Source organism: Lactuca serriola, chromosome 7 (genome assembly GCF_051521515.1).
Source record: "Lactuca serriola cultivar US96UC23 chromosome 7, Lser_US96UC23_V15, whole genome shotgun sequence".
Lineage (NCBI taxonomy): Eukaryota > Viridiplantae > Streptophyta > Magnoliopsida > Asterales > Asteraceae > Lactuca > Lactuca serriola.
The window spans coordinates 172,471,614-172,481,551 of record NC_136414.1 but is presented as its reverse complement, the minus strand read 5'-3'; the positions used below and the strand labels follow the sequence as shown (position 1 = coordinate 172,481,551).

General features: G+C 33.0%; 1 long non-coding RNA gene across 5 annotated transcripts; it reads left to right on the top strand.

Moving 5' to 3' along the window:
* Positions 1 to 3,750: 3,750 nt before the first annotated feature.
* Positions 3,751 to 6,654, top strand: LOC145062268 (uncharacterized). 5 transcript variants are annotated; one of them, XR_013687502.1, is made up of 7 exons: positions 3,751 to 3,982; positions 4,057 to 4,255; positions 4,359 to 4,753; positions 4,846 to 5,321; positions 5,433 to 5,508; positions 5,616 to 5,746; positions 5,825 to 6,654. It is a non-coding gene; the product is annotated as an uncharacterized LOC145062268 (long non-coding RNA). The 5 variants fall into 5 exon arrangements; XR_013687501.1 differs by having other exon boundaries at positions 4,057 to 4,648; positions 4,846 to 4,893; positions 5,251 to 5,321; XR_013687500.1 differs by having other exon boundaries at positions 4,057 to 4,753; positions 4,846 to 4,893; positions 5,251 to 5,321.
* The last annotated feature ends 3,284 nt before the right edge of the window (positions 6,655 to 9,938 follow it).

Below are 9,938 nucleotides of genomic sequence, written 5' to 3'. Positions count from 1 at the left end.
AATTTAGAGACTATTTTTGGATACATTTAAATTAGATTGTGTGGTCATTATATAGATAATCAACACTTTAACCACACTTAATTATACCAAATGTGACAAACATTAGTCACACTCGAACACTGAGGCCATAGGTCACAATCAGCCACATGTATCGATTAAGATTGTCATACTTTTTTTTATGAGAGCAGTAGATAAAAGTATCGTCACATGAGTTAGTTCTCTGTGTGTCTATAACCTGGTGCCTTTTTAGCCACATAACAGACAAAGTAGCTAAAAGGTGATACATATGGTCACACTAAATATTTGTGTGTCCATAGGGCGGTTCTGTACTAGTTGTACTTAGTTAACGCAAAAAAAGAAAACAAGTTAGTATCGGTTATTTGTGGACATGTACCTTTTATTATGTGTATCAAAATATGATGAATTGGCTTTGAGAAGAAACAAATATTGTGTGTGTAGGTAGCATTTAGTTATGATTACAGCTAATATATGTGTCTATATGTAAATATAGTTATAAAAGAATAATAATGTCTTATCGGTATAATTAGGGGTCATTCGTTGAATATGTTACTATAATTATGTAATGCTCATTCTGGTTGTACTATTGTATTTGTAAGTTTAAAGAATAGTCTTTATAAAATGAAAATTTGTTGCTGTAAAACTGAAATTGTTTCCTGGTTAAGTTATTATACAAAAAATGACAATATTGTATGATCAGTATATTTATAGTATGGTCATTCAATGTGTGACTATAATTATGTAACGGTCATTCTTTTTGTACTAATGTATGTCTAAATTTAAAGAATAGTCTTCACTAGTCAACCATTTGACTTATATAAAGTCATTGACTACCACCCAAATTGCATAAGTTATTATTAGAGTTTGGGAAAGTTTTTGCAAAAAAAAATGTCATGATTTTTGTTTGAAGACGGTTGGAATTGCCTACATCAAATGAGTTTTGGTTATATATCAGTTTGACTTTTGGGACCTATTTTGGTCATATAACAGTTGGAGTGATGTCAACATGTATGAAATATGAATTGGCAGGAATGTGCTGGAAACAGTACAATTAAAAGGATGGAAACATATACTAAAATCTTATAATTATATCTAAACACCAGTTTTTTTAAACAAAAAAAAGTAATACGAGTAATATTGTCAATTTGGGGCCGAAACACCATACGTAGTAGTTACTAGCATACACACCGGAGCAAAATTCTAATCAAACATCCAAAGAACATTTTATTCCCTTTTAAGGAAGTAACTTCCAAGAAACACTAGCTTATACATCGTATTTAATAAACTTTTTGTTTCGTCCATGTGAAATTCATCTCATTATCTCTCTTACACGAGTAAATTTGGTATGAGGGATTATAATAACTCATCATCTTTAGAAAATTCGCCCATCTATTCAGACATTGCTTCCATTTGATTTATCAAATCATCCCTATGTGATAACAACTTTGTAATATCTTCCCGTAAACTTTGATTTTCAGCATCTAATGTCTTTTTTTTATCTTCAAACTGTTTTTGAAGTTTTTTCACTTTCTAATTTCTTGATTCCCAACAAGACTTTGATTCTCAATCTTGATTCCACATAAACACATGAAAGTTAAAATAAAAAATTTTGAGTGAACATAAACATAAAGCATACCAATATAAATAGCCAAGATTATCCTTTATTTTTCTAAACCCGAAACCCATTTCTACAAACCATTGATTAGGTTTGACATCAAAAGATTAATCAGGAATAACAACAAAATCTTGTTTGAGGTTGTAGCAAAAAAAATTCAATTTATTAAGGTTACTATCATCAATTTCAACCCAATTAACCACACTCAAAATTACAGATAACCTAAATCACATCAAGATATAGAACATACGATGTATATTCTTCAATTTCCATATCCTCTTTATCCTTGATCGATTTCTTGACTGCCTAAGCTTGATGATCTGTAGTTGTATAGAAAAATCGAGATTTATTCTTGAATGTGAAGCTTATTGCGTTCTATGATATGTAGATAATTTTTAGGTTTAGGGTTAAAGGAAGATAACCAACCTGGTGGTGATCGATTTAGTTGGTGATGGTATCCCAAGTGGACGACAACTGCGATGGTAGGGATTTCGGCGATGGAGCAGGTGGTTGGTGTTAGAGACGAAGGCGGTGGAAGAGGTGGTCAGCGTTGGAGAGGAAGGCGTTAGAGGAGGTGGTCGACGACGCTAAAGTAGAATCGAAGGAAAAGACAGAATGAAGTCCCAAAACGGAGGCGGATATGCGATTCAGATGAGGGAGATGTCAAACGTTAGCTAGAAAATGGGAATCAATTTAGGGCATGTTTTGGCGGACAAAGGAATAAGAACGAAATGAAAAAAATAAGAGAGGGAATTTTAATTTTTTGTGAAATTTTTTAATTTTAATACATTAATGAATTTAATAAAAAAATTCATTGAAATTGATTATAGAAAATAGAGAAAATTATACGATTTTTGTTAGGGATGTCATGGGTATATTGTTAATTAATAGAATGTGTTGTCCATGTTCCTGATTTTAAGGGATTGCATGTGCAATTCTTGAATTGAAACCAATGTTTGGCTATTTGGAATCAACCATTCGGATTGGTTATTCAGATGGTGTGTATGGGTTAAGGTATGTATTGGTGGGGATGTAAGCAGGTGTGTAGGGGTGAGGTGTGGTGGTAGAAATAGGCCTCAACACTCACCCACCCCAATCATACTCCCACACCCAGCACACCTAACTTAGAATAGATGTTAGGATGTAGGTGAGTGGTGGGGTGGGTGGAGGTGTGTGGATAGGTGTTGAGGATAGGGTGGGGGTGATGGTGGGGTTTGTGGCTTAGGGATTATAACTTATTCTTAAGGTGTGTCTCTTAGGGGTTAGGGTGTATGGCTTATGGCCTATGGATTAAGGCTCATGGTTTGGGGCTTATGTCTCATGGATTATGGCTTTAGGCGTATGACATATAACTTATTGTTTAACGCTTAAGGTGTACGACTTAGGGATTATGTTGTAGGACTTAGGGATTTTGGCTTATGGTTTATGGTTTATGGATTACTAGATATTTCTTAAGGCACCTTTATTAAGGTATAAGGTGTAGGGATTATGCTTATAGCCTAGGGTTTAGGGTTTAGGGTTTGTGACTCAAGGCCTAGGGCTAAGGGCTTAGGGATCATGGTTTAGGGCTTAGGGATTATGGTTTATGACTCAAGGCTTAGGGCTAAGGGCTTAGGGATTATGGTTTAGGGCTTAGGGATTATGGTTTGTAACTCAAGGCTTAGGGCTTAGGGATTATGGTTTAGGGCTTAGGGATTATGGTTTGTGACTTAAGGCCTAGGGTTAAGGGTTAGTGATTATGGTTTAGGGCTTAGGGCTTCTGGATTATTGTTTAGGGATTAGGAATTATGGTTTGTGACTAAAGGCCTAGGGCTAAGGGCTTAGGGATTATGGTTTGTGACCCAAGGCTTGGTGGTGGTGGTGGTGGGTAAGAAAAATTCGTGTCATGTATAAATTGTCATGTCGATACACATATAATAATAATAATAATAATAATAATAATAATAATAGCAAATTAATGTGAGTTCGAATCCTGCCAACAACAATTTTTATTTTCTACACCCTCATGAAACACGAAATCAGTGTGGATCCCACGGAAAATTCCAATCTCCCTCCAATATTATATACCTCATGAAAATTTTTAATCTCCCTACAATATTATAAACCTCACGAAAATTTTTAATCTCCCCCCACGAGACCCCATTTCACAAAAATTTTGAAAATTCTCTTGGTTGGAATCGACGGCTGCTCTCAAACACAATGCCCTAATTCCTCTTACGGTTGAAGTCGACGAGAACCCCCATCTTCTAGTGCACGCCTCCGACATCAATCCTAAAGACCTTCGACCACCTCAAGCGCTCCGTCCGTCACCATCTTTGGCTTTCCTATCTTCGACTGTCACACACAAAGGTATGTTTAACATCTGAAATCGTTTTTTTAATGGTTGGAGTCGACGACTGCTCTCAAACACTATGACTTAATAGGTAAACTCGCTCCGCATCTACTGCACATCGCAGCACACCCCTGACCTTCCATCTTCGGTGCACTTGTTCGTCCCCATCTTCGGCTGTCGTTGATGATGTTGATAGCGATTTTGGGGCTGTGGAGGCTGGGAAAACACGAAGTAACAGCCCAATCATTCTGATTTTCAGCTTGTGGACACAATATGTGAAGGTAATTTCTGTAAGTATATTATTGCTTGTTTCCCAATTTGCACAAATAGAAACTACATCAGTAAGTATTGCTTCGATTGAGTTGATTTCAGCCGCTGAACGAGATTGTGTAGGTTTCCTTCCTAATTTCTTGCTTAATCGGCGCACATGGAGGTGAATTTCAAGGAACCACGGGTAAAATTAGGTCGTCTATCACCAGAAATTTGAGAGCAACTTGCTCTATCGATGAGTTCTTGTCCAACCGATAGGAGGTGGGTATATAGAATTAATTATTGAAAGAATTAACAGCAATTCATTTTCTGTCACTTTCAGGTTGGCAATCATAGTAATATCAACTGTTGCTATTAGAACCTTGTTGGCTCCAATCACAATTAATCAGCACAAGGTTGCCTCAAAGTTAATTGTGAGCTCTACTCATTTGCCTAACATATTTATTAGTTCATACATTTGAAGATGAAAGCCAATATATGTAAAACATCAGTCAACATCTCTCCCCATCTATCTCTGGGTGTGTGTCCTGACTCCTGAGTCCTGAGTATAATAGTATATTGAGTTATCTTGTTCAGAGGTAGCATTGATCTGTTGACATTTTGCATACAGATTTCGGGGCTAGAATTGGAGCAGATTCACCAAAAGATGGAAGATAAGGTATGCCCATCATCAAACTTCTTCTGTCATTTGTCATGTTACATGTTACATAGATGAAAAGTTCATGTTTATGCTGGTGCACTATGTATAAAGAGCCAACTTTGTCTAAATTATAATATTGTTTCAAAAATGAAGTTAAAGATATTGAATAACATGCTTGTGAATCAATATCCTTAATTTGATGCTACCATATAACTTTTGGTCATGAATAATTAATTATTAATGCAAGTAGAAGGCTGGGGGACTTCCTGCATGTGCAATGCTCTTAATGTTTGTTTATTGAATTCGACATGCTTATCCTTTTAAGAAGATGAAACTCTTTGGCCCTTGATTATTTTTATTATTAAAAATTATTAGTAACCTTTTCTGAGCATGAGTCCAACGGTTGTAGCTGAAGTTGAGGAACAAAAGAAAAGAGTATATATGGAGTAAGCACTTTCTGTTGTTCCTTAGTGTGAGCTTCTGCTTGACATGATCAATGTTAAGCCTTTGTTTTTGCATGATAATAATGTTATAATTGGAACTGAATATTTGTGCAGGTATTCTGTTGCTATGTATACTCAATTGACCAGGCTTTTCATCCAAGCCCCTGTTTTTGTCAGCTTTTTCCTTGTTGTAAGTAAAACATATTATATCCCAAATGGCAGCTTCAATCTTTTAATAATATATAATACTACATTTTTGGAATGTGTTGTAAGTTTTGAGTAAGTAGTAATGTGCAGATTGAGAACATGGTGGAAAAGGTTCCATCTTTTCAAACTGGTGCGCATATTGGTTCATCGACCTTACCATTGTTGATGCCTTCTATATTCTTCCTTTATTGGCCGCCATTTCATGTTGGATAACTGTCGAGGTAAAAACATTGTTGTTGATTGTTTCAGTTGCGTTTTGGATTCCTTTGTCCTTATTGTATATATGTTGTGTTCCTCAGTTTACCATGCAGGAAGGTAAGCGTGGTGGTGTTTGGAAAAACATTGCAAGGGGTCGTGCTGCTCTTACGCTTCCTCTTACAGCAAGTTTCCCAAACGTATCTATCACATCACAACTCTTTTTCTTAATTATGAAATTTCCAACCTTCTCACTTGTTGAAACTTTGTAGTAATGAAACAATTGGTTGATAGTTGATACTGGTCTGAATGAAGCAGAGGAAGTTTTATCTTTATTGATTTCCAAAAGGTACCAATTAGAAGGTATTGCCTGATAAGGTAAAATCAGTTATGATTTATAACTCTATATGTATTTTTATACAAATAAATTTATGAAGATTCATTTGACTAGTTATCATTTATAACTCTATATGTAATTTTATTATTTGTTATACATACATACTTCTCCTTTAAAGTTGCCCAAGATGTCGTGATTCTCTTTCATTTTAGAGTAGGAGACAGTGATACATAAGACAGTTGAGTAAAGTGAATTATTTCACAAAGGGATCAACTAATTTGCTTAGTGAGGCTGGTGAACTTTGTTCTTTTACCTTTCTTCATACTACATTATCCTTGATTTTTGCATTGCTTCATTTTGAATATGTTCTTGGTGTTTATATTAGATATACACAGGAAGCATCCTAATTGCTGTCAACCCGCACAAAGCTTCCTCATTTGATGCCCTTCTCAAGAAGACAAGGATCAATACAAACAAGATGAATGCCTAGCTATGTTTAGGTTTTCGTTTATGATGTGTTTGATTTTTTAACAATTATTTAAATTCTTGAAATGAGGACAATTTTCTTTTCTTTGATATTTTAATTTGGAATGTAATGTATGGATTTGAATTTCAATTATTAGTAATATCAAATTATGAATTTTGTTTTTGTTTTATATTGTTGGGTTTCGTTACTTTAATTTAAATTATTTTGATGGGTCTACAATGTATAAAAAGTAACAATAAATAGTAAGTTAAAGTGGTTGTAATATAAATTTTGCCATGTTTTATAGGTTTTTAATGTCTTTAAAAATATACAATGTTACTTTACATCAATTTTTAGCGTGTGGCTAAATGGTTAACAATAGCCATAATATACAAGAATTTTGAGACTACAATTGATTTAAAATGATGTTTATTCTAAAGTTCTTGTGAGCAAGTTAAACAATAACAAGATGAAAAACAATTTTTGTGGCAAATAATACCATAATTGATTGTTGTTGAGACTAAATACTAGCTAATCGTCACTTACATCATTAATTATATGTGTCCATTTACCGAACATGGACATGTTCACCGTAATTATATGTGTCAAAAATATACCCAATAGTCTTAATACGATACCGAATAGTCCTTAATTTTATCAAAATGTGTGTCTTTATAATACTTATGATTGTATTTCACTTAATTGTATGTCTTTATACGATAGGTTATAGTCACAAAAATTGATTGTTTTCTGTGACTAATAATTACCAATTCGCCACTTATGGAAGTAATTACATGTGGCCATTTAGAAAAGATGGTCACACTCACCAAAATTACATGTTTACAAAAGATACACAATAGTCTTAATAACATTTAAACTGTGTGACAATATAGAAGAAAACAACTACACTAAAACATCATGAATGTCGCAAGTTGGTGATATACAGTCACAACGTTTACTAAATATATGTGACTACTGACGGTTTAACGCTACAATATTGGATATTTAAGGAACAAAATTTCATACACATTTGCCACACTTTTATAATACGACCACATGTTTTCACATCATACGGACACTACATTTTAAAGTGACCATAAGAGTCATATGATGGCGTCACCTTCCGTCACACTTTCAGTGAAAAAATAAAATGTCACTATACGCATATGGTCACACTTTTTTGGTGTGACTGTAAGTTATTTTTCTTGTAGTGAGTTTCATTTTATTTTAGAGGCAAAATTATAAAATTATTTGACCACTTCTATTTTTTATGATCATACAGATAAATTTTGTCCACTTTTTTATATTATTTTACCAACTACTCAATCAATCTGAACTCTGGTCACCTAATATCTTTTCACGACAACTTCTTTGTCTATTCTATCGTTTTCTACAACTAAAAGCAAATACAAAAAAGAGATATATTTAACTATCATATTACTTGTTCCATCACTAACAACAAAAAAATCTAGCCCTGAAGAAAAAAGTAAGCAAACAAAATCTATATATATATATATATAAACAGAAAATGGTAAAAAAAAATGAGGGAAAAGAAGAAAACAGTAACAAAACGCGTATAAAATGCAAAGCAAGAGGTTGGAGTGGTGTAGAAAACATACCTATAAATAAATCAAAAAGACGAACGCGTTAACTGTGTGTGTATGTCGTCTTTCTAGTTTCTGCAACAAATAGAAAGAATGAGGCAAAGAAGGAGCAGCGATGCCCTTAATTCCTGAAAGCAAGGGTAGAAATTAGGTATTTTTCATCAAAATTGAGAAATAAACACTAGAAATCGAAACATAACAAATCAATTATAAGTCGTTGTGCGGAGAGACAAATTACTGACCGGAAGAAGGAGAGCACTAAGGTGAAAAGTAAGAAATATGAAGAAAGGGAAGGAGACGAAATAAATGTGTGCTTGCGGTTGTGATAATAAGATGAAAGGGATTCGAGGTTACATAAGGAGGAATCAAAGAGATAAGATTATGGATTGTCTGCACATAGAGACATGGCAAGAGAAATTGTATCTGGATTCGAGGTCGTAGAAGGGAGAATTGATTGAATCGTTGTGAAAGAAGATGTACGCATCATTGAAATTAGTGGGAGGGTCTTTATTATGTATCTTCCAGCACCATTGATATTCATATTTTCTTCCCTGTAATAAATTGAAAAGAAAATAATGACTATGTTAGTGATTTTCAAACCAGAACAAAAGAAATATGTAATGAGGGGTGAGGTTGACCAAATGATGATGTCATTAATAAATTTCCTAATAGTAAAAATAATTTTATTTTTAGTGAGATTTAATTGTCATTAATAGATTTCCTAATTTTAAAAATAATTTTATTTTTGGTGAGATTTAATTGTCTTTAATAGATTTTCTAATTTTAAAAATAATTTTATTTTTGGTGAGATTTAATTGTCATTAATAGATTTCATAATTTATTTTTGGTGAGATTTAATTGTAATTAATAGATTTTCTAATTTTAAAAATAGTTTTATTTTTGGTTAGATTTAATTGTAATTAATAGATTTCCTAATGTTAAAAGTAATTATCACTAATAGATTTCATAAAATTGGTGGACTAAAAAAAAGTTGACCAAATGATGATGTCAGTATAATGATCTAACAGTAGAAATATATGAATGAAATACAATCAATGACCCTGATTGTTGAAAATGATGTTCAAAAGTTTCTCTTTTAATAATATTTATACATTTTTTCATAATAGACTTTAGTTATTCAACAACCTTCATTCTAACGGTATTAATATGTATTTGAAATATGTATCTACTTTGAAATATGAACAAAAGACATACATTTAGAAGCATGATTGTTTGTTTACCATTAAAAAATACAGTATAAATAAAAAAAAACCCTTATATAAAAATCGTCAGTCAAATCAGATCGCTAATTAATAGACCCGTGAATTATGCAAAATGGATGCATATATTTGACCCCTATTGAGGTGGCTCATGGCTGCTATATGTAATTGAAAATTATTAGGTTTATAAAATAAAATATAAATACTATATACAATTATAAACTAATAAACCCCACTTTGAAAATTGTAAGTTGACCCCTTTTAAAATAAAATAAAAGACTCTCTCTTATCTTTTGAATGTATACATTACTTTAAAGGCAGTTTTGTGCAACTTGCTAACATGAAAACCAAGATTTAACTTTAAGAGGATAGCCATCCAGCGCACCCATTTATGGAGATACTTTTTTGTGCTTCACTTTTTTGAATGTATACATCACTTTAGGATCGTAAGTCTCACATTTGTGGTTTTAAGTTTTCATTAATTATTATTTAAAAACCCGATCCGGCTTGTCATTGAGACTAGTTTTCTAGAATTTGGTCAAAAATGATCTAATAATACGATATGAAATGCTTGCCAAAAATGTTTGGTAG